We start from the raw sequence: 26,698 nt of genomic DNA on the forward strand, positions 1-26,698 counted from the left end.
CATTCAGTTGTGTGTGCGTTTATGAAAGAAGTAAAATAACTGACTGTCAGGGCAGGCTGCAGGTGGCCAATAGCTTTCTCATTGATGAAGTGCTGCTTATGTTGGGTAATACAGCTGGAGAGCACCCACCGTAGTGCTGAATATAGCACTTCTTGACATGACTGATGTGACCACCTCATGAAACAGTGTCTTTTTTTCCTTGTTTGGATTAAACTGCCTTAAAGAAAATCTATCTTGATATGTTGGAGTTGGTATGCTAAATGGGCACCATTCTGTAAATATTTATTTATTAAAATACACAAAGTGCTTCTTAAACAGGAAAGCAAACTTCACCAGCAATAAGTCTACTCCCATACCCAACCAACCTGGGACAAATCTATCATGATATAAATTATGGAAAACTGTTGACTTTGGAGTCGTGGTACATCTGCACACCATGATGGAATTTGTTCCATAGGATTTGCCATACTGAATTAGACTTCATATCAATCTACTCTACAGACTTGTCTCTGAACATAGCCAGCACCAGATGTTTCAGAGGGAAGCTGGAAAAAACCACCTGCTTCATGCAGAAATGAGGCCAATGCGTTCTTTATATTAGGTGCCCCCCTGAGCAACCATTAGGTATAGGGTTAGGTCTGAAAACAGAAAGTGTAGTATTGTTTCACAAAATTTATGGCATCTCTAAGTATTTTTGCTGATTTTATAAATGCAATTTTGTGAATATTGTTCAACTATACATATATTTAAACTGCTTCAGATTCAGTCAGGCTTTCAGCTGTGGCAAGGTGATAAACCTGTATGTCTAGAGACGCCAAACTGGTGATCACAGATCCATGGCTTTACTAGAAGAGGACATGATGACTTTTGGAGCTCTTTTTAATGAGATCTCATACGTAGGAAAAGTGTTTCCATCTATTCATTTAATGTTTTATAATTGCTGTAACAAATGATGAATCATCCAGACTGTCAGAACTTTTTGTCAAGTGTATGTTTATGGTGAATGGAATTAATGTAATTTCAGTGAGACTATTATGTTTCAAAGTGCATTTCCTATGATTGTGGTTTAGGCCAGGCTGGGCTGTGTGCAGACATTAATTTCTGCACAGTAATTGGATCTATGTGATGAAGTTTGGATCTTTATTGTCTCTGTGAGAGACTGATTTTTATCACAGAGAACAATATGAAGTTATGGAAAAGAGATTGTCTCTACTTCCATTTTTGCTACTTACCTGGGCGGCGGCTATCAGTGGTTTACAGGAATAGGGTGTTACGTGTACTGGTTTGAGATGTGTCATCTTGGACTGAGACGTTCCTGGGGAACCTCTGTGGATAAATATTCTGTTCTATTTGAAGTAGCCCCAAAGACAGAGTCATGCTGCAGCCTTTTTTGGTGGAGGTGAATGAGCTTGGCTAGAGGACTGTTGTAAGCTTTTGAACTTTCAGTGTTGAAGCACATCACTGGGTAAACACTTTTGCATATGTTTAGTTCTGCTATTTCTGTTAGTTATCATTATTTCATAACAACTGCCCAACTCTGCTTTGTCTAACAAGAGATACATGCCTAACAGTTACATGGCAACATACAGAAAGTCAAACTGTGGGCTTCCAATATCAACCTGATCAAGTGATATCAGCTCTATAGGCTAAAATACCTGTACTTTAGTCTTTACAGAGCAGAAAAATATATGTTGATCACCCCAAAGGTAAAGATTCCTATTTATTACCGCAGAAACTTCAACAGACATAAAGAAAACAATAACAATTTCTTCCCCTCCCTCTTACTCTTTCCTCTTATTTTCTTTTTTCTTTTTCTTTCTTTCTTTTTTTTTTTTTTCTTTTTTTTTTTCTTCTTTGAGTGCTTGCAAACATTAGGAAAGTAAAGCCTGCTTTCCAGCTGTTTTGTTAAAAGATATGATTTAGGTCAATTTATGGTCTGTCAGGAAACACATCTGCCATTACATCTAGTTTGATTTTTTAAACTCACAACCTCTAGTTTTGTCCTTCAGTCTGTTATGATTAGAAAATCTTTCCTGATAAATATCAGGAAAGCTGTCTCCTGTTTCTCAAATCTCTCCTTAAAGCCATCTATTTTTAGGTGATATCCTCAAGAATTTTTGCAACATACTGGTTACTGAGGTAATGAGATTGCTAGGGGACAGAAAAATAGAGGATTGGGACCCTTACTTTACTTGTGATTTGCTGTATGTGTTCTTGTCTCGCAGATTGTAAGCAAGAAGACAAGTGTTAAACAAAGACAGATGAAACATTATAGGCAAATAGTTCTACTGATGTACAGTGATGGCAGAATATGTGTTGCTTCAGAGTAAAACATTTTGGAAACGTAACAGATGTTGAGTTTTGACTCGGCGCAGATTTATCCCACACTGAATACTTTATTGTAATTTTTCTCTATAAGTAGAGGAAGATGAACTGTTTTGTGCTGATGAAGATTGAGAGTTGTTTTTCTTTCAAGTTCACATTTTAGTTTGCATAGAAGATCTAAGCAAGATATTATAGACATGAATGACTTCCTATAAAGTCATAATCTTCTAGCAGAGAACTGAATAATCTTAATTATAATCTTCTGGAAGAAAAAATTGGTCCTTGAACATGCTGAAGGTTTGGTAGAAGGAAAAATCCTCTTCCAGCTCACAACTAATGAAAAGTAGAGTTGAGCTCTACTCATGGCTGGCAGCTTGACCTTCTGTTGGTGTGATCCATGATCCAAGCTGTTCACACACCACGTTACCCCTTCCAGGCAACAGGTGGCCTGGTGGGAGCTGACTGATTCACAATAAAAAGCCAAAAGTTTTCAGACCTGCAATATCTAATGCATTAACCTAAACCTGAAAAAGAGAGATCTTTCTTATTTATACAGTGGAGTTGAGGACATAAATACAGATTCAAACTTCCCCATCCTTCTTCTGCAGAATAAGTTTCATTTTTTTTACACAGAAATGAGGGAAGTCATTCACTGCTGGCTTGGATTCAGTTTTCTTGTTATCAGACTAAAGTCGTGGCTACTATAAGAGAGCGGAGCAGAGATGTGTGGAAACATTATTAACTTTCAAATTAAGCACAGTATTTGCAAGTTGCAATTGGGAGAAGAGGATTTTTAATTAGGAAACTTGACAAGGCTTAAATGAATTGTTTTTGTCCCAGTAAAAACTGCGGCCTTGATAAATTTCTGTTATTGAAAAGCAAGTTAATTTCCCCTGTTCAATTCTTCTTTCAGTGACTGTTATACATCATAGGAACTAGTTTATGGGAGAAAGCACTGAATGGGAATTGATGATTATTTTGAGAATAGCTTAGCACAAAACTATTCAAAGGAGTAAAGGAGGTTGGGATTTTGTTCCCCATTTAAACTCCACAAATGCTGTTATCAGATGCTTCAGAAGCTGGAATCTCTTTTCCCCTACTTTAGTGGTATACAAGAATGTGTAATAATTAAAGTATACGAGAGTGTGTTTGTACTTCATTCCTATACCGCAGGCACACAGTAGTGAAGGTACCAGTTTTGTTCTCTGACATTTCACATATTAAAAATCCCACAGCATTACCACTCATTTCCCAATTCTAAATAGGTTAGGTCTTAAGCCTATGAAGAGAAGTGTTCTGTTGCAGTAGCAGGCAGATCCCACCAGTAAGTAGCTGCTTATCCCCACCCTTTGTGGTATGAGAGGCAATCACTCATCCAGAGCTGTCAGCAATGCCTGACCTTTTTCTAACAAAGTGAATCCAGTTACTCTGCATTTGCAATGTAAACTGTTCATGTTCAGGTGGTTGCTTTGGCTACAACAGGTTAAGTAGCACATGAATTGCTAGATACGTACCCTGCACATACAAGACACAATCTGTTTCTTTTTTTCTATCTCATTCTGTTGCCATGATCACATTTTCACCCCTTCCTAAAAAAGCTTATGTTTCCCACCTAGAGACGTTGCTTCACATCCCAGAGATGAACTTCCAGGGTGAGTTCATCCAGGCAGAGCTATCACAGATCATCCACCTTTTTCTGTGCAAAAGCCTTCTGAACCAATATCTTTTAAAGCCACCTGGATGGGTGGCCAGAAGGAAATGTTCTGTGAACTTGGTTACAACTCTCACATCCATAGCATGTGGCAGTGTTTCTCCTGTGCAGGTGACAGTGATTTGGAAATGGCGCTGCTACAGGAAAGATAGAGTGATTGAGAGGTTTGACCAGTTTGCAGGGAGACTCCTGCCCTAAAATTGATCATGGCTTTCACTCCAGGCTACGGAGAAGTGCTAGAAAATCTCCATCACAGATAACCCGGGAAGAACAGACCTTTTATGTGATTTTTTTTTCCACATGGTGCATATGTCAGACTTTGTCAACAGTCCCTAGTCAAGGGTGATTCTAATGGCTAACTGCAAGGGATCATACCAGGTTGCACAGTTATGTGAACTCTGCAAAATCTGTGGTCTTCTGGGTGCAAACAATTCTCAGAGAAGCCAATTATTTCAAAGGTAGAATTTGACCCCATGCTGTCATCTCCAGTAATCATGCAATTCAATTAAATTAAGGTGGGAAAGTCACTCAGACAATTTTGAAAAATCACGCTTAAAATGATTAAATAGGAAGGAACAAGCATTTATATTCATATGTAGGCATATGCGTACATATGCATAATACATGTCAAAAGATAGCATGCACAGTCATGCTACTAAGCATAATTCCATTTTACCTAGACTCTAGACTAAACTCAACTCTGTGGCATGTAAGAGACTTCTGAGATTCTCCTTCTAGGAGGAAAAGCTTGTTTATTAAGGTCTCTAATTCTGGTGGACATGAGGGACTTTATTTATTTGTCTGCTCTTTCAATTTACATGCTTGTGTGTAAATACTGTAGATAAGGAAAGATCAAAGGAATCTGCCTTGCACTTGAAACAGAAGGTACAAAGTTCTGACGAAGATGCTTAATCCATCATTGATGCTGTTTTCCAAGTTATTCCTTGTTGCTCTGCTGTATGAGGCCTTGCACAGAAGGAATATGCCCTGAATGCCATACAGATGAAAGGGGACAGCTGAAGGGAAAGTGCTGAAGTAGCTGAGGATGGCGGGATCTGAAAATAGAAAGAAAATAATTGCTGCTGATGTGAATTTCCCAGCACTCTTGCAAGAATACATGGATAGAAGCCAAATAAGCTCAGAAAAGATCCTAGCTAACAACTGATTAATATTTAGCCTGTTCTCTTTCCCTCTCATGCTGTTTAAAAAGCTGCACCTCTTTTTGACATTCTCTAAGATACGTCTGAGGCAAAAAACCATATCACACTGTTCTTTACTTTTGTTCATAGCGCTACAGCAGCAGGTTTAAAAGGAGAATCATTTCTTCTATCAGACGTCAGGGAAAATTTGGGATCGCTGCTGAGTGCTTGGCAGTTACACAGTGCATGATTGATATGACACTGAGTAGGAGTAGGATAACTTTTAGGAGTGATCACCAGTTTTAGGAGCACTCTGAGCTGCATGCTGACTTTCAAAGCAGTGAGCTAGCAGCTGGTCAGCTTGACCCCGGTACACTACAGGCCAGCCTGGTGTTCTGTCAGGCTGGGCATGGTGTGACACAGCAAAGTGTAGGACAGCAGCAGGAAGACTGCCAAGTCTGAAAAAGGATGTATATGGCCATGTGAACAATTCCTTCCCCTGCCTTAACTCATCATGAAATGAATGTAATGTGACTGTGGAAGAGTCTCTGTAGTTGGCAGAGGTTTGATAGTTCACTGGGAGAACTCCGTTATGAAGATGCATGGATTTTAATGTGAAAACAAAATACCAGAACATCCTGGATCTTCACTGTTTCCTCTCCCATCTGATGCAGGCCAGCCCTTAGCCACTCCAAAATATGCTACACAGAATGATTGGAGGTAAAACTGAGTTGTATTGATTTGATCTGGTTTCCTCATCCTGTGGGCCAATTGGATCAAGTGGTAAGCCTTTGTCATACAGAAGGTAAAAGGTTAAGGCTAGGTAAGGTTAGGCTGTAAGGTTAAGGTTAGGCTGTATAAAGAAAAGGGAGATTTTTGAGCCACAGCTTTACTTAATTTTATTGTAAAGACAAATCCTCTCTTACATTCAGTGCCATCTGACAAAGACTTGCACAGAAATGCATCTCTTATGCACAGGGACTACAGTGTAATCCCAGTTATCAATGAATCATAGAATCACAGAATTGTTTGGGACTTTAAAGCCCACCCAGCCCCAACCTCCTGCCATGGGCAGGGCTGCCGCCCACCGACTGCCCAGGGCCCCATCCCACCTGGCCTTGAGCACCTCCAGGGATGGGGCACCACAGCTTCTCTGGGCAGCTGTGCCAGGGCCTCACTGTCCTTTGAGTAAAGAATTTCTGCCTAATATCCTACCTAAATCTCCCCTCTTTTAATTTAAAGCCATTCCCCCTGACCTTTATCGATCATTATTGAAGAAGGAGCTTTGATTGGCAGGGTGTGAGGACACCTGGCCACCTTGCATTACACAGCTTTGGGACAAGGCTTCTAAAAAGAATGAAAGTTCAAGGTTTTATCAGCAACAATTTTCCTAGTGTCTTTTGACATCTGTGAGTTATTTGTATCGCCTCTCTGAGTTGGTGGGACTGGATCTTTGAAAGTAGTGTACGTACATTTAAGTTATGCTGTATTCAAACAAGTGTACAACCCGCTTGTTAAGTTTATGAGATTGGCTTGGTAGTGCAGTAACTTGATAAATGCAGATTTAGTTCAGATCTAATTCATATCTTCCCAGAACCTCAATCTAATTCCTGTCAGTATTTATACATACATATATATAACAGGTAGGTGCTATCTGCCTGTATCAGACGTGAGACACTTGTCTGCCCCCAAAATATTAAAATGAGAAATATTAGCACTCAAACAAACATTTTAAGGTCTTAAAAGTTCAGTAAATTATACCACAGTAACTATGAGATATCCTAGTCTTAGAATTTCATGCAATTTAATCAACATCACATATTTTTTTGAATATAATATTTTATTTCCAAGCAGTCAATAATTATAATCTATTAGAGAACACAGATTTTCTTTGGTACTCATTTTGCTTTCACACTCCATAAAAGATTTAAGACATTCAAGTACCTCATTTTGACTCCATTAAACTTCTATTGCTTGTTTGACAGAGAATGCGTTTTTCTCTTATCAACGCTTATGATTGACTCCAAATCAACAGAATAGAGCTGGATGCCAAAGCCTCACAGCCTATTGTGAGCTTCAATTCTTTGTGCTTTGAAAGTGTATTTAACCTCCTTCAGAGTCAACAGTTAGCATCGCTACCTTTCAGAAGGCAGTAACATGGGGACACGTGCTTTGTTCTATCTTTCTGAATATGTTAGGGCATGTCAGAAGGAAAGTCAAATTACAGCTTCTGACAGATGCACTGGTCAGGGTCAGGGTATGCATTCCCGGGCATTCCACAGCAATGGCTGGTCTGCAGCCTTCCCCTTGATATTGGGGCGGAAGAAATATTGTCTGCTGACAGCAACAACTTAAGATGTGTCTTCGGGACATCCCACAAATGTGGCTTATTACAGCTTTGGTGGCTGTTTGCTCAAAGTCTTTGCCATATCTCGCATGTGAAGCTTCCTTCTAGTAGATTGAGAATGGGCTATCAGTGTGCTCCTATAAAAATACTGCATTTCTTGAGTTGTTAAGAGGAGAGCTCAAAAGAGATACTGTTAGATCTTTTGTCTTTTTTTTTTTTTTTTTTTTTTTTTTTCCTTCTTGAACCCTGGATAGAGAGAAAAAGAAAAAGGTATTTTGCTCATACTGACTTCATACTGGCTTGAAACATATACGGCCATGAATTTCATGAGCTTACTAATGTGACTGTCAAGTCCCTTACACAGAAATCATCATTTGCATTTTCCATTTAAGAACTTGATATTCTTTATAAACTTACTTGAATTCTGTAAAGAGAGCTGACAGTTTCTAAAGAGAAAAAAAGCCACATTATTATTATGTCACTTATAGAAATGCTAATGGCAGGATATGAAGGACAGCATAATTATAGTGTTGCTCTAGTGATTCTTTGGTTAAGGTTTTCTCAGTACTTTAATTACAAACTACTTATTTCAGCAGTTTAACTTTCTGAATTCTCAGTCAAACACCCTTTGTGTTCAATTCACTCTTTGTGGTGTTTGTTGGTGTAAAAAGAGCCTTCTGAAGGCAAAGTAGAAGTGCCCACTTTTTTGGAGAACAGCTGGACTAAAGAGAAAGACTAAGGAAAGAACTGTTGTTTTCTGCATAAGAATCAAACTGTTGTTGAGAATTAGATGAACTGGAGTAAACAGGAAGGAGAAAACCCTCATAAGAGAGGCTGGGAGAGAGTTAGGCATATGTCAAGCCAATTTGACAGGACAAATTTGAAAAGCAGCACAATAAGTAAATGAATTCAGATGAGGCTAAAGCACAGTAAAAATAGAGAAGCCTGTACCTCTCTAGCCAGCATCTTAGAAACCTGCCACCTCAACATACCTGAACATGGGAAAGGAACTTGAAAAGAAGTAAAGAACAAAACATGCTTTGAAAGAGCATCAACTCATATGTTTGTCCAGCAGGCATAGTTTTCTGTTTCCTACAAAATGGCTTTTCAGTTGTTGAATCCATTCTTGAAGCTTTGGTCCATTGGTTCTGTCGGGATTTATGTGCAATGCTTTTAAGTTCATGTCTATGTGAATTTCAGAATGAGAGCAGTCTTAAGTTTGGAACCAGTTCCTTTCCTGAGGCAAGGCCTAGGGATGAGTAGTTCTGTTGAACTCTTCAAGGGACAGATCGAGGGGCAGATCACATCATTTGAACAGCGCTGCAAACTTCTCAAAATCGTAAAGCACAAATCCTATGATTAACAAGGTTCCTTTCTTCAGAGAACTGCAATTTGACACACCTCATCTATAAAGCCTCACAGACCTCATTAGGAGCTTGTAATCCTGTGTTTGTTTATTTACAGTAATAAGTGTATGCTGACAGTTTTGTCTAAAAAGCTGCTGCTGCTTGTCCTCGGTGGGGAAAGGCAAGAAGGACAGTTTTAACTTGTTGTGTTGTGATTCATTTCAAATTGGTGGCGTGAAAGTTGGGGGGTGAGATTGAAAGAGGAGAGCACACATCATGTGCGGTTGAGGAACAATTTGCAATAGTTTGTAACAGTGAGAATTACCTTGATTTCTTCTTGACATTTTCTGTCCCTTTCTTCCCTCCTCCCCTTACATCAAGCAAAGGTTTTTGGCAAGTTCACAATAACATACTGTCCTTGCACATTGCCAAGGGAGGTAAAATTGGGCTTACTCTGAGAAGCCACAAAGTTCAAGGGAAGCCTGGATCTGCATCAGCTTTGGTAACAAGAATTTTTGCAGGACTGTAGTACAGCTGGGTTTGGTTTTGTTTTGTTATTCTTGATTCTACTGCTGTGAGAGACGTGGTAGAAACGGGAACATATTTGCATGTCTGTATGTGGGGAAATAACCAGCTTAACAAAGATTTATGAGGTAAATTATGATGTTTGTTAAATACCCAGGCGGAAAATCAGAAACTCTAGACACGGTGAGCAGAGAGGGCATCAGTTAGAAGCTGTGATTCAGACAAATAGAAAGCCTCAAAAGTTAATTTAAAATGAAATAGTGCTCTGTTTCATGAATAACAATAAGGTATTTTGTGGTGCCTCTCCAACTCTGTCTGATACTGACTCTTGCATTCTCCATTTTTTGTTCTTTTTTTTCCTGGTATAGGAGGTTCACGGGTTGCTTAATGAGAGACAATACCTACCGAATCTATAAAGATTCTGCCACAAAGTTTTGCAGCATAATTGATTTCAGGTTAGGAATCAGTTGTCTTGGGGAAGAAGACTGAGGGTGGAACTGGGACTTGTCAACGTGTTTCATCCCTTAGCCTGTACTATAGTGTGCAAAAGGGCAACATCTCATCTCATCTTGTCTCACCTCTTCTCTCGGCAAAGGAAGAAGAGCTGCTGGCTAATGCAGGCAGCTCACGCCAGCTCCTCCAGCTGCTGGGGTAGGAAAGCTGATCTGCAACCACTGTCCCATGCTTTGTTCCCTGATATCAGTGATGTCAGGACTGGGTATGCGACATTTCAATTAAACAGAATATTAAAAAAAAAAAGCAAGCAACTAAGTGCCACTGCAGGTGAGAGCTGTTACTGGTCCAGACAGCTAGAACTGCTGGATTTCTGGCTCTATGGCTGTGAATTGAAGACAGGGTGCTTAGCACATACGGAGTTACCCACAAGTTTAGACTACGTGGGTAGTAAATGGGAGCTTGCTGCTGTATTATGTGTGCAGTGTGTTTTCTCCACGGTACCTACTTTTACCTAATCTTAGGTATTAAATTACACTGACATCACTTAACAGGACCTTTTTAGAAGACAGAATGGAATGGCAATTTGGTGTAATGCAGATGAATCTCCTAAAGTTGTTTTCTTTTTATTGCTTTATTCTCCTGGGAAATGTCCAGCATAAGTAAATAAAACCAAAGTGGTTTTCATTTGATGAAACCATGATTTTTGCCCACTCTGCTATACTTCAAAGTGGTATATTTGAAATTCTCTAAGAAAACAGTTTAATTAGAACTTAAATATATATATATATATTTTAAAGCTTAGACATACAGAATTAAGTGCCCAAACCTTCATTTTTATACTTTAATCAAGTTTCTTAATCTACAGTGGTTTTAGGCACTAGTGGAGCAGATTTTCTGTTACTGGCTAAGAAGAAAGGCAGAGTATTTTTCTCCTCACAGGTGAAGGTGGAAGTGTTACAATACAAGCTGCCATAAAATAGACGAGAGTAGAGATAAATGCAGTATTTGAGAGAGAAGGAAAGGCATTACAAAAAAGACCTGTACCACCTAGTGATGTGTTTGTTCAGCAGAGCTTTTAGAAAGAGCACTAATGGCCCATTTTATCTATCACCCAAAAGTCAATGAAAAACGCCCATTGACTTAAACAGGGATTGGATCAAGTGCCCAGCTTTTAGGAATAATTATACTGAGTATGGCAAAATTCTCTTCAGACTGAATGCTGCTCCCTCCATTATGTGCCCTGGCTTGCAACAAACAATCCCCCTTTTCTGCCCACACAAACGCAAGTGGTAGTGCTGTTCCTCCCAGTTCAACTTGCAGAGGCTGAAGCTTTTTAGACCAGACAAGCAATCCAGACCGAGCAAATGCAGGTGGATGGGAAAACCACATTTAAAATGTCTTTGTTGCAAATATTCTTTCCTCGATGTCTAGAACACAGCTGATGGGTTAGGAGATCTTTTGACTTCTGAAGGTATGTTTTCTCTCTCCTTTCGCTCAGGCCACTATGTTATTTGGCAGAAGGAACATGGTAATCCACGCTTCCCAAGGAATCTCTTTTATGATGAGTATTTTGGCAAGGAGAGTGACCGCTATTCAGTCCAGTGCAGTGCACCCTCACTGAGGTTTTCTTCCTAAACTGTTCGTGGCTTGATTTTGTTTTTTTGTAGTAGGGCTACCATGATTTTCTTTGCTACTGTCATCTAGCATGTTTTGTGAAAACTATACTGTACTGAAACTCTCAGGAGTATGCTTTATCATGAGAGAGACCAATCCAGAAATCTTAAAAGCTGGTGGATAATAAACACGATGGTGGCTGGGAACATACCTGGATTGCCCCCATTCTGCTGTAACAACAGCATCAGCAACAAGGACAATAATAATAGAGAAGCCCTAGTGCCAATTGTTGCCTCTTATCTAAATGCGCAGATGAAATTAAAAAGTGTAAGCTGGTTCTAGAAGACATGAATTAAGGCACAGGACTCATAGCTTAACATCTGCTTTGTAATTTAGTAGAGATACCACTTCACTTGGACAGAACCATCTGACACTGAAGAAAATGTAACTTAGTAAGAGTGCATAAAGGAGCTGCCTGGACTTTGACTGTTATGAGGTTTAGTTTTTCTCTGTGATATGATCCCTCCCTCAGGTGTTGCTGCCCACTGATTGCCTTTTGAGAGCATGAGTATTTTATCAGAGTTTATTCATAGCCGTTCAGCTCTACTTATCCATCTTCCTTGTTTTAAACTTACCTCTTCCTTAAAAATAAAACCTCATGACAATGATTTGGTGAAGCAAACTAGTAGCAGAATGAACAGATCACAGATTCATAGTATGATATAGGTTATAAGGGATATCTGCAGCTCACTTGGTCCAAAAGCAGAGACATCTGGTCCAGAGCTGCCTTTTCTTTCTCTCTGTAGGAAATAGAGTCCAATGGATCACTAGGAATGTCTATTTGGACTCTCTGAATACCTCACAGTTGAAATCCAGAAGGAAAAATAAGGTGTATGATTTAGAAAAAAATAGTTTAGAGTCTCCCCATATAAAAACTTAAAAGATTATTCTCTGTGCAAAATATAGTGGCAGAAATTATCCTTATGCTTGCTAGGGGAAAGACAGTTAGGATCATCTTTCTTTTTTTCTTCTTTTTTTCCATGTTGGAAAGCTTGATGCACAATGAGTTATTTATACTGACAGATTAAGCAAATAAGCTGACCATAGTTCCCCAGCTTGGAGATCAGTTACTGCAAATAAGCAAAGAACTGAAAAGCGTATAAGCAAAATCTGTAAATACAGAAAATCCTCGTGAACTGTTCTGCAAAGGCTCGTGGTAAAAGAAACTAGCACAGTTGTGTTCGGAGGTGAACTCAATGGTAAACAGACCAAAGTAACATTTTTTTTTTTAATCAGTTTGCACTAAGGACCCCAGAACTCTTTGTTCTCAAATAAAAGATGAATAAATCCTGGCCATCTCTCAGAAGTTAGCATGGAATGGCACGGTTGTTGCTGGCAACATTACACAGAATCATGAAATGAGACAGAGAATATCATCATGGTCTGAAAACAGTATCATATTAAGACAGGCAGGATGTTATTATAAGCTATGCAGTTTGGCCAGCAGGTCTGGCTTATTTCAGCCAGTTCTGTGGTGGGTTCTTGGCAAATACTCAGGGCTTCTGTTTCAAGTATCACCTGTGCTAGTGACTTTCCAGCCACCCTTAGCTCTGCCTGTACTGCTTTATTCCCAGGCAGAAACAGGTTTTCCTCGTGGCTTTCTGAGGCACAAGGATGGAAAAAGCCTTTGAAACAAAATATTGCTGTTTTTATCACCAAATCCTGCATGGCACAGCTCTGATATTTGGCTCCCTTGAGTTATCAGAACTTCCCCAAGCCTAGCACAGCTGCCCAAGGGAGTCCTGCAGCTACCTGGAGTCTCTTGAAATAGCATAGAGTTGTTCTCATGGCTGGCAATTATGAGGAGAGCAGCCTGCACTTGAAAATGTTATGTACTGGAACAAGATCTTAAAATCACTTCTGTTGAGTCTTGTGCTGTGCCCCCTCTTCTCTTTCAGACAGAGGTGTGCCAAGCTCTTAGGAACAAGTATCATTTCTTAATCTATTTTATAAGAGCTTCCTTTGATGTTCCTCTTTATGCTCTGTAGCATGAAATTAAAGAGAAACACTATTGTTGAGAAAAGAAACACTTTTTGTTAAGAAAAGAGCTAGCATTAACAGAATAATTATGTATAGATAAGTTAGAAATAGAATCAATTAACTTGTTTACAGGTGATGAGTGGAAAAGAAATGTCTTTATCTGCCTTCTCCATTTTGTATGTTCCTAGAGGGATTTAAAAAATATTAACTGTGGGTCCAGTGGCAGCTTTGGATGGGGTCTTTGCCACCATCTATTGGTGAAATGGTAGAAAAGACAGAAGGAGCTGACCTTACCAGTGTTCTCTACAGTTAAATGGAGCAAGCTTTTGTTCCACTGTGAGGTTTCGGAACATTTTTTTTCTTCTTGCTGTAGGACTGAGAGTAACAGGACAGAACTTTTCTTCTCTGAGTGAAGAGATGTCATATCCAAACCTTAACAGTTGGCCAGTGATCCTGCATACCTCTCAGTGGTGAAGAAGTCATGAAGAAGAATATACTTCTAATGTCAAGTCTCTTGTCAATTTATTTCTTCCATGCTTCTGGTAAAAAAAAAAAAAAAAAAAGTAAGGCCTATTTTCTTTGCTTGTTTCAAGAAAAATTTCACTGATGTTTGAATCGAGCCTCACGCTGCTGACAAAACTTGGAAGAGTGCTGTAATTGCTTGCATTTCTGCAGAATCTGGTGATGGGGGCATCTATGAAATGACATTCATTGTAAGTAGAATGTAGGCAGAGTCAACCTATGCCCTGAAAGACAGGCAAGGAGGGAAACGAAGGGAGAAAGTACCAGCTATTGAGAAAAAAAAGTAAAATTTTAAGTGTAAGAAATGAGTCTATTTTATTGGATTCATCACCACTGCTTGCAGATGCAAATTCCTCCTGAGTAAAGCTTTTGTACTGTAGGTTCGAAAATGAATTCAGGTAGAGCCAGTGACAGCAGTGAATGAGTGTACAGACAGTTTAAAGAGATTGCTTAGTTTTCAAATCAACAAATTGCTGTGGTTCTACTTAATCCATCAAAAAAAGGAAAAGAGAACAATCTGGCAGCCAAGCAGGAAGGTATGATGGTAAAGGACATAATGTTCCAGCTATTTTAGGACCCATCTACACTATGAAACTTATGGCATTCAAACAGTTGTTGAATGTGTTTGAGGAACAGCTGTGTTATTGCTAAAGTGTGAAGACTGAAGTGTGTATAGACCTGTAGGGGTGCTCAAGAACAGTTTTGAGTGAGCTATTCAGCTAAAAACCCGGTTCTTACTCAATTTCACTGTGTGTGAAGAGGGTCTAGCAGAGTCAAATGACTTGATGAACATTCCCTTTATTTCAATGAAAGTAGAAGCAATTATGCGTGATAACTTTGATAGCTGTATCAATCTTCCTTAAATAAGAGTAAATAGCATAGATCAAAAGTGTGCTTTTAGTGTTCATTCACAGATACTCTGGTCATTATTTAGGTATCTCTGCTCCACGAATAAAACAATTTTTCTACCTCCTTCCTTCTTTTCTCTTGATGGGGCTAAAATTTTGCTTATTCTTCAAGACTGGATCTCCCACAGAGAAATAAATTGAGAATACAGAAATGCATCTCATTGCAAGATGATATGAGAAAGATTTTCAAAGTCAATGTGAGATAACCTTTATTCTCTTAGAAAAGATTTTCTTCATAGTTTAACCCACTTATCAAAGCATCCCTGCTAAGCCTGGCCTGCATAATGTGTTCAATTAATCATTTTTTGGATGAGTAACTGAAGCAGAAAGATGAATAACTTTGCAGCAATTTTAGTATGTTCTTCATTGGCTCGTTTGTCTGTTTACAATCGTATACATATGCAGATGTGAATTGTCTGTGGTGGTAAAGTGACAGCAGCTCAGGTCTCTGGGAGTGCAAGTGGTTTTGGAACAATTTTCTGGAGTACTGACTTAAATGATCTATACTTTTCCTCTTGTCTCCAAATGATGTCATCTCTCCTCTGTTATTCTGAAAATCAATTTCTTTCTGTTATTAGATTATTGGCAATTTCTGAAAATATCTGCTAAAGTAAAGTTGATAATTGCACAGTGCTGAAACACAGAAATGTAGCATAGAACTGGGAGTTATTCTGTAGCTACTTCTTGTAATTAGGGTTGTTTTTGTGTATGTGGATAGCACAGTTGCTTGCACTAATTGTGTGCAGGCTTTTTTACACATTTTATACTTGCTATGTGAATATATGTTCAATTTGCATAAACAGTAATACATTTGCATTTACAAATAGGGATTCAGAGTCTATACAGAAGCTGAACTTTGGTTTATGAAGATCTGAGCAAGCATTCCATCTCTGCTTAGTCTGTACCGAGAGTCAAAATGCCACTGGAATGTAATCCTGAATCATACTCCTTGCACTTAGACCTCTGCAGTCCAGGACAGTATATATATGTAGATAGCTTGGAAACGAATGCCTCCAGTTTAGTTCTGTGTAACTACAACAGTTACAAAGAGCACAATAACGCTATTTGATAAATCATATTCTCAGCTACAGCACGCTATTTTTCAGCGTAGTCATTGCTATCAGCTATGCCTTTCTGCCTGCGATGGACAAGAACCTGCATGCCATGACTGTAAAAATCTGCAAGACTCTCTGTAATATGGCTTGTCATTCACATTACAGTAACCATTGCTGAAATGCACCATCCACTGCCTCACTGTGCTCACCTCCACTGCTTGGTGTCCATGTTCAGCAAGTGTTGATGAATGTCAGTGGATGCCTTGTTTTCTGCATGGAGGAATTCAGTTCCACACCTTTACTTCATACACACTTCCATGTCAGACACCATTCTGTCAGACTGCCCCTCTGCTGCCATCTGTCACACCACAACAACGTGTAATATAATACTAGTGGGAGGGGAAGGTGCAACCTCTATAGCCATACAGCCACCATTCACCTGTGATGTTGTGGGCCAACACCATAAAATGTGAGGCTTTATTTCCAGAGCAACCCTTGTACCTATTATTATTTTTAGTGATTTGAGGTGCCTTTAAATTCATTATGATTTAACAAAAACGCAGTTCTTATTCCTGAAAACCAACAGATGATAGAGAAAGAAAATAAAAGAAAGGAACTATCTGTCAAGGTGTGTGGGAAGAGGGAAACAAGCGATGTATATATTGAAAAATACGACAGATTAAAAATGTATACTTTCAAGAACATATGTGGTTGTAGCATTAACACTTATAATAACTCTGCTCCTTTTACTTTACCGTCCTCCATCCTCTTTGCACTATCATACCTTTTTCCAGTTTTAATACTGTGATGAAGAAAGCAGTTAGTGGCTTATCACGTAGGGCAGACATAAAGGATGTGCTTGCTTTGTACTGGAGAATCGCAGGCGTTTCTTTTCAATTTTTTCACAGATCCTGTTTGCTTTCCTTCTGGGAAGGGCAAAGAATTTAACATTTCCTGGCCATAGTAGCCCTCTGGATTTATTATGCTGAAAATTACCTAGTGTAGGTAGGCACATTTGGTTTGGAAAAAGAAATCAGGCTAAAGCATGGGATACTTGTCTATAGTAGGCCCTGTCACAGAGGATCCCATGGGAAGAGAAAACAATGCATAAATAAATTAAATTTGACCTTTTATGATTTAAATTATAAAATGCATAATTTCAGTAGTATTTCTGTAATCACTGAAATTACTCTGGGTTTATTGTGCCTTAATCTGGGGGACTTCTTGGCTTTCCTACACTTCAGCACGTCACTGTTATGAACATTCACTGTGGTGCCTGATGGTTCCCATTGCAGACAAAACTCTAAAATAATGCTGTATGGACACTTCAGTTTGTTTTTGTTGTCTTAAAAAATTACATTTTTGGCAAAATACTTGAAAATAGGATATTTAATTCAAGTCAGTTGTATTTTGAAACCAAAAATGTCTGCATATTGGCTCATAATTTCCTTCCTTTACAATGGGGCTATGACAGCCTCATCCCATAAGAAAGAAGATCTTTAGTGATGGAAGATGAAATCCAGCTAAAGTGCAGGAAAGAATGGGAGCATTTAGCAACCAGTCTATGATTTCTGTGAGTCTTTGTAATAAAACATCCAAATAAAATACTTTTGGTTTTTCATACATAAATGAAAAATAGAGACCTTTCCAGCTTTGTGATCATTGTTTTATTTTGCCCATTAAGTAAATCTTTTCTAACATGGGAAAATGTTTTGTAAAAATGCAGTGTAGCTTCTAAAAAATAGATCAGCATCACAAAAACTGTATTTAGAAGTTGGAAGTGTTAGTAGGAACAATATGTGAAATCCTTTTCCTAGCAAAAGCTCCACAGGTTTTGTTGGTTTCTGAGGAACTCCAAAGCATTGTTCATTCTTGTCGGTGGGATGTCCTGCCAACGTCCACTGCTCCTCTAATGACGTGAAATCAATCTGAAACATCTTTGTCTGATACCACTTCTTTGAAAAAGTATATTTGTATTTGGATATATGCAGGAAGCAATATTAAAATTAGACACAATCTAAAACTTAGCAGTATATTAATTCGTTAAAGTTCACTTAAGACATGTAATTGGCAAGAATGCTTAGAGTAATCACAGCAGGAAACAAAATCAAAATAAGATTCTAAAGTGGAGATGCTTTTCTGACCAACAAGGGAAAGATTAGAAAACAAACTTCTCTATTTCATATAATAAATTTAAATTAATCAAGTGTTTTTAATTCAGAAAGCTTTCTTCCTGTTACACGCTGCTTTGTTCTCATGAGGCTCCTCCACATTGTAGCTCCTGACAGTTCTGGCCTTGACGTTTCTAATAGTGCTTTCAATAACTTCTGAAAATTTCTACAACAGAGGATTTATGTGATGAGTTAATCAAAGCAGGCTGTACAGCGATGTGTTTTTATCACAAATAAATATCTACATTTCATTACTGAAGTAGATAAAATATTTAATGGACTGCAGTGACCTTCTGCCTAGTGTTTCTTTGCTACTATTTTTTTTTTTTTCACTTCAGAAATGTATGCGCAGGCTATAAATTCGGATTTTTTCCTAATCTTGCATCTGATTGCCTAAACCTCCCATCTGTGGCTTTGTTTCAGAAGCACTTGCTTTGATAAAATAGATACTGCAGTGATTCAGCACAAATGAATTTTTAATGCAGGCAGTTTCTGTGGGGCTACTGGCACTAAGCTCACATGAAAAGCACATTCCTGGCAAAACTGTCATAATCCAATGAAACCAAGACTGTAGCTGATGTGGAATGATGTCTGATGAATAACAAAAGCTCATTTTAAGGTAAGGCTTACTTGGAGAATGGTCTCTCCCTATCCAAGCTGGGCAGCTGCAGCCTCTGAGACACAAACTCGAATTACTTTCACAGCCAGCTGGTTCAGGGGGTCTCCCACTCTATGAATGTTGCAGAATTACACAGGAAAGAGAGTAGCACGCTAAATACACCAGCCTCTAAAATAACAGCTGTTGTCCCTCTTTCTCCTCCCTACGCTGTCTGATTTATCTCTAATACTCTTGAGTATTCACTGTGACTGGGATGCTGCGACCCACAGGCGTTTATCTCCAGTGAAGTGAAACAGGAGCTCTTCTTTGATTAACAGAAAAGGACCAGTCTGTACTGTAACCAATAAAGCAGTGTAACCATATGACTTCAGAAGTGCTTCTTAGATTACAACAGTATTTGCCTCGTTTCTTCCCTAAGCTCTCCTGGTATTATGGAAACAAGGAGAAGAGAAATAACTGAAAAACAAAAAGAAACGCTGCTTTGTGTTTGCCCTGGGGAGCTATTTTTCAAGGCTTGGCACCAGTGATAAAAACTGCAAATAAAGGTCATCAGCAGTGTAGCAAGAAATGCCCTTCAACATTGGATTTCCTAAACATGCCCGCAGGTCCACAAGGATCGTTGTTACAGTGGAATTTTTACTATCTCCTCAGTTCAGCAGCTTTCCCCAAACAAATCTTGTGGCCAACTTCACACATACTTAACTGGACAAACAAGGAGGAGTGTCCTTAGGCAAGGTTTAAGCCACAGTGTTGCCTGCTGAGATGGAAGAAAATGTTTCAAATAAAACAAAACAAAACAAAAATCCAGATCTGAAATGTGTGTGCTCTGGGCAGACTCCCATCAGTGTCATTTCCCATTTCTTTTCACTATTTCATCTTCAACTGTGAGTCAGTAGTGCTCTCCCTCTTCTCTTTAGGAATATAACCTCCTTCTCTTTCCATTCTGAAAGCTTCAGCGTCTTTGATCACCTGTGGTCTTTGTCTCTGAGAACTGGTGTTTGGAATAAAAACTGGAAGGCTTAATGACTTTTACTGAGTGCAAGCTTTGAGGGGCCATCCTGATGGCTTGTTACCCCTGTCCAGAGTGCTCTTGAGAATTTAAATCTTAAAATCTTGCTGGAGCTATTAATGTCATGTATTCAACGTTTGGAAGAAATGAATTACACATCTAATCTTTAGCTTGTGGTCTGTAGTATATTACCAGCTTTCAAAACATATTGCACGTCACACTTTAATGATCACAGATACTATGGAAAGGTACCTACATGCATGACCCACAATTGCCACTCATGTTTGTGGCCTGCGTCGTGCAATCCATCTTCCACACATTCATTAGAGCTTCTGTTTACATTTCCTCCAGGAAAGGTCCTGTTTTCTTCCTTCAGAGAATAGCACCTTCCTCTAGCCAGGGTCTTCTGCAGTGCCCCATCAGTAGAGCAGCTCAGTGGAACTGAGTGTACCACCTTTGTTTGCAGTTAAGTTACACCCTTATGTAGACAGCATTACCCATTTCTGAGACCTGCTGGTTTCTGTGTTCAAGCCAGTAGTGAAAGAGGATTTGAAACACATTTCAATACCAGCACCTGTATTAATTAATTAAGATACTATTGCATTTCCCCTGAACTTCTAGCCCTTATAGGGACTTTTCCCTTGCTATACAAATTGCAAAACCTCATAGCACAGCATAATACCTTCCTTTGTCCTTCTGTTCACTCTTAGCACTACAATTTTAGGAGTTAAATTAATCAGGGAATTCATTTTATGCTGATTTTGTATAGAAAACCCCAGTAATTGCCTAATTGCTTAATAAAGTCTTAATATTTGTGTATGTAGCACTGGATCTAACTAAATATTTGGACTGTGGGATTTGTAAGTGATTTTAGCCTCTTGAGAAGTGCAATATTCACTCAGGTATATGCTGGTTTAAGAATTTTCTTTTGCATGCTAGACATTTAAATACTACTTGAAGAAGCTTGGGTTTGACATGAGAAGGAGCACCTCCAATTAACTTGGAAATTGTAAATTAGATTTTTGGATAATAAAATCTTGAAGGCTGATATTATGTTCGCTTTAAGGTGTATGCTTGTTCTTTCAAAACAATGTAGGTTGGGAATTTGAAGCACGCCAGCAATTTCCACACAAACTCTTTATGTGGCTACTCTTAATCCCAGCAGAGGGTCTTTGTGAAATTGCCTCAGACCAGCCCAGAAGCCAGATTAGTGTAGGCCATCGCTAGGCTTCCTTAGTGAGGAATTAAAATATGTATAAAGGAGAGTGACCATGGAGTGTGGAGAAACTCACCAGGCCATTTTCTCACATGGATGCATGTTGACACAGTGGAGTCCTTATACTGACTGGAGCTTTTCTGTGCTTTTGCATCGAATAAGCATTTATGACTAACAGCACTGCAGACTATTGATTTGCTTAAACTGTTCACACTTGCATACCTTTTTTGAAACACAACATATATCTCTTTAGGGTACCATTCCTCCTGGTAGCAAGCTGTCACTCCCTAGGTTTTGTGCTGTTGTGAGATGAATGCTTAGAAAGCAGGATGCACTTGATTTTATTCATAAAGCATTGCGCATGTGATAGAACATCCTGGCTCTATCTAATTAAGCAATAATTCACCACGGGCAACAGTGTCTTTCAGAGTGGTTATTGTCTGTCTCAGCTGGATTGCTGAAAGGCAGAAGGCTGTGGGCTACGCAACTGGAAGAGCAGTAATCATCTGGGAATTTATTTTCAAGGATGCTTTACTAATGTGAAGTAAATAGTTTTGTCCTGTCTTAGGTTTTGGTTGCTTGTGGAGTGTTTATGTTATACACTGAAAGCAATGCCTGACTTCGTTCTAATTACATGAGATAGAGTCATGACAGCTGATCACAATCATTTCCTGCTATAGGTGTGTTACCTGAGTGAGATTGATTGGCCCTTCTTAATCTGTTAGCAAGGTTATTGGAGATAGGCTTTGCTAGAGGATATACAGAGCTACCATCAGATCAGATATAGGGCTTTCTTGCTTTCTGTTTGGATTTTGTTGAATGTAACTTCAAAATCAAATGAAAGAATGGAGGGTAGACTGAGTACAGAACAGAAGCATACAGCCTGTGGAAGAGGTGAGAAAAGGGCATGCTGAACAGCCTGTGAACAGAACTGAATGAAATTTCTTTGTCAGAACTGCGAAAGAAAAAGGAGGGGCAGGAGGTGGTTAGCGTCATTAAAGAAACATGGAACAGGAAGTTAAAGGAAACATGGAGGTAAGAGATGCTGAAAGGTCAGAAACATTGTTGATAGTTTTGCATATTTGAGGACTAGAAATGTAGTGCAGGAAGAGGCTCAGAAGCTCTGCTGAGTTACCTGAAGTCACAGGCAGGAAGCAGGCTGGTGGGCTACTTCAGAGGTGTGTTCTGTAGTCCTTATCTTACAGTAGAAGGTCATCATAGTACAGTAAAGGCCATAGAGCAGACTAAACGAGGAAGATGAGAGAAATTCTTAAGACAGAAGAAGGTGATGAAGAAAGACCTTCTTACAAAGCACCTTCTGTGTCATTGAGGACTCAAATTGAGATTTGATTTTTGTTTGTTTATCTCCCTATGAGCTCATAGCCATGCCATTACAGCTTTTAAGGCAGTAGGTTTGTTTTTTTTTTTCCCCTTCCCTTCAAACAGTGCATGAACAACTTGATTGAAGATCTTTCTTTACATTGCCAAGCCCAGTCCCTCTGTAAATAAAGGTTCTGTGGTCTTTCAGTTCTGATAAGTTAAGCAGCAAGGAAATTCTCTTTCCTTTGTGTTTTGAGTCTATATTATATTAAAACCTGAAGAGAAGAAAACCCAACCATATAGCTTCTGAGCTGCTTAATGTTGCCATTTCCTATCTGTCTCTTTTCTCTCTTAACTAGATCTTACCAGATTTCATGTGAATTTCCAGGCTGTTTTATGATGTCTGGAAATATGTATATTGTTTGAAAATATGCTCAAATAACCATTATGGGGGAGAAACTGCTTTGTGAATTATGTGTCTGTAATAGCACTTCAAAGAGGTTCTCCCCTTTATCCTTGTTCTTTTTTCTTCCTGTGGAGAAGCTAAATATATCTAAAACAGAATGTTTAGAAATTGTCATTAATCATGATTTTTTTCTTTTTTCTCTCCATCCATAAGCAAAGAAGGTAAGGTGGAGAGTAGGAAGGAACTTGATAATTATGGAGATGAATGCAAGTGATAGATAATGCACTAAATACAGCAGTATTTTATTGTGCTCTGCTGCTGACCACATTTTTTTGTTTGTTTGTTAGTTGTATCTGTCTCTTGGGTTGTATCATGATTAAGATATAAGATTTTATTTCTGTATTCATCATGGAGTTTGGCTTTTATGATCAGTGTATTTTGCTTATGGAGTGTGCGAGGCTTTTATTTTGTTGCAGTAATATCTGGCTATCAGAAAAGGCAACTATTTCTGAATGAATAGAAAACCTCTGCCATCATCTTCTGCGTGTGTGTGGAAGATAGTGGTTTTTATTGTCATAACTGTACCTTAAAATAGAAAGGAAGTCTTTCCAGTTCTAAACTTAGTTCTTGTTTTTCACCTGCTTTGCTGTTCTAAAAGTTTAACAGTCTTAGAGAAATCTAACCATGCATCTGCTTCTCTTCCAGCCTTATTCCAACGTTCTAGTGTTAAGCACCTAGGTGAATCTATTCAAACTTGCCATAGAGGTCACTCTCATTCATTGGGATTGCGTCATTATGGCTTTATTACTGTGGCAACTGGATTTAATCTAAAAGGGGTTAGTCAAAATGTGGATCAGTTGTGTCAGTTCTTTTCAAGTGCCTAGGCAGACTGTAATGTGAAAAGAATCACTGTATAGTTTTAGCTACCTAGTGATTAGGGACCACCAAAGCCTTGTGATTATATGTGCTTAGAGGCATTCTACTACTGGCTGATTTTTATTTTTTTTTAAACTGGTTGGAGAGTATATGGTGATGTTTAGGTAGCATAGCTTCTCCCCAGTCAGTGGCTGAGTGGGTCATATACTTGCTCTGAAGCTGTGAACCATATCATTAGTTGTGCTTTGAGCATCAGCTCATTGGCTTCATGATATGATAGACAAAGGAATGCAGGCTAGGACCAACATGAAACAAGAAACTACTGTGATGAATGGTTTTGAGCTAACTAGGCTAGGACTAAGTATAATTTGTGTAGGAGGAGCTCAAATGAATTGAGGCACTGTGTAGCAGAGTATAAGCTTGAATCATGCTTGTTCAGGTGATGGTTAAAACCTGCCTTGTCCTGCTATTTTTTTTTTTTTTCCCTGTGAAGTGCTTTAGTGAGATGGCAATTATGCGCAAAGACCCACAGAGATATTTCTCCTCCTGGGACAAAATGGCCTCAGTGCCATTTCCAGTTTTCCTGAGTTTTGCTTTAGAATCTCCATCTTTCCTTTTGGAGGTCAGGCAGGCCATTGGAATGGATTTGGTTATCCTGTCTCAAGCTGCTGTTCTCTCCCCCAGTTAGATCGTTCCAGTATAAAGTGTCTGGGTTCTAGCTGTGCTCAGTTCTGCTTGCTGGTGTCGGTGGAGACGCAAGGTGGGGAGAGTGGCAGCCCTCTCCTGAGAGAGCTGGAACAGTGAGAGGTGTGGAGATGTGAAGTCTCTTTGAACCACAAGCGGCTTTCTCTTTCCAAAACAATACTTGCAGTTGAAAACTGTAGGTGATATTTGGGCTGGGATGGAAACAGGATGGCTGTTCTTCACTTGTTTCCTGAAGCAAGGTTTTATTACATGACTGATACATGTCACAGACCAAAAAAATAACAACTGCAGAAGGCCTAACATTTTTCTCTCCCTTCCTTTTCTAGAATATTTTACCACTTGCATTTCTGTCGCTTATTCAGATTTTGCCTAATCTAATAATAATTTCTAATAATAATAAAAATCTAATAATCTAATAAAAATTCTAATAATAGTAATCTGAAGAAGTCATGCAAAATAACCAATATTTTTGATCTTCCTTTAGGTGATAACTGGAAGATCTTTGAAAATACTGACCAAGCTTATACCAGAATCATCTCCAGCTCATGCTTCAGGGCTATAAAGCCACCTGAAAACTTCTTCCTCAGAATATCTGTCCTGTGTTTCTCTCTGCTACTCTAGGAGGAACCACCCAGGTAGGAAACCAAATGATAATACGAGTGACAGAGCAGAAAGTTCTATGTTTTCTTCCTTTTATAATCCTCTTGTAATTTTTTGGTATTTTCAATATGCCAGTTCAGCAGCTAAAATTATCTGAGCTGTAAAACCTCCACCCAGCCATCAGCTAAAAGCCTCTTCAGCAACAAAATATCTGTCAAGCCTGCTTGATTTAGTGTATTGTATTTAGCGAGCACATGGCCTATTCCTTAGACCACTGAAGGTGATTAAATTTTTTTTTGCAATGGAACTTTATTGGATAAGATCACATAATTATTTAATGAGGTTTAGCCATGGAGATGCAGGCCTGTATCTGAAATATGCTCCTTAAACTGTTCCATCTAGATCTGCACGCTCAGACAATTAAGATGAAAGTAGGTTTGTGTGCACTGGAAAACTCAAGAATTTGAAGTAATTAATGTAATTAAAGTGGATTTGTTAAATAGGATTAATTCCAGATCTCTTTCCAAAGCGAATTAAACTGAACCAAGTTAAGGCTGCTTTGATTCTGAGTAAAAGCATCCACTTGCCAGCCTAATGCACTTTAAGTAATCTTCTTAAAAAGTGAATTTGGATCAGTTTTCCTGAATATTTTCCTAGTTCCTTTGGATTAAAACAAATGATTTCAACTTTACTTGCTTTAAGGCCTAGTTGAATGTGACGCAAGATTGGAGACTATGAGTAGTACTCAGGAAATGGCATTTGCATGGTACTCAGGAAAAAAGTGTCTGCATGCCTGTTTAGGATTGAAGTGAATGGATCTTTATGTACTTCTATGTGCTAAACCGAAGCAGTCCAGGTTTATGCATCTGCTACATTTTCAGTGTTTACACTTTAGATGCCTACAAACAGAGTGATAAAAGCATAAAGGCAGGCATTGCTATATAAGGTATGTTGCTGTTGTTCAAGATCTCTTGGGTTATATTCTGCTTTATAGCATGAATTTCTGCTCTTTGAGGGTGTCAGGTGAGTTGTACCTTAAGCCCTACTGAGTGCTGAATTACTGGGAAACTTCTGAACCTCTGCTTAGTGTCTATTCTTTGAGCTGCTGGCTGCCCATGTGGATGGCTCAGACTGTATCTGGCTTCATGACTTATTGGCAGAACCTTTGTCTCCTGTAGTTTCCCTCTAGAGTGTGGATTTTTCACTTTTTTGATCTGATGCTGTTTGAGACAGTGTACTAGGAACCAGGTGGGGCGTTGTCTGGCTATGCCAATGGTTTAAAAAATTACAGTGCTCTTTCCTCCATAGTGTTTTTTTTTTTTTCCCTCAGGTCTGTCATCTGAAGCTGGTTTCTTCACTTTAAACAGGAGTTGCATATGTTAGGCAGGAAAGTTAAAACTGTTTATGTTTTGCTGAAGTAGCATATAGTGCATCTAAAGCAGTATTTACTGTGGGAAAACAATTGTGTGGTACTGTTTACTGGCCAGTGCCCAGGTCTGAAAAATATCAAAGACAGTGTCTAAAAACAGACATAGATGGGTAAGTTTCTGAAAATGGAGCTCAATTTCAGCAACTGGTAGCATCAAAGTCAGAATCGCTGCTAACTTTTTGTTGGACGGTATGTAGTCTTAGCAGTTTGTCTGCGTGCTGTCACTTACAATATCAGTGCCTACAAGGTCCCTTTGATCATTTTGAGTTTGATGGGACTTGTCATGTGAAGAAGTCATGATTCCTGTTAGATGAATTAAAATGCACAGCTATACTGCTGTTTTTTTTTAGATCTGTTAA

Source organism: Tetrao urogallus (genome assembly GCF_951394365.1).
Source record: "Tetrao urogallus genome assembly, chromosome: 7".
NCBI classification, from domain to species: Eukaryota; Metazoa; Chordata; class Aves; order Galliformes; family Phasianidae; genus Tetrao; species Tetrao urogallus.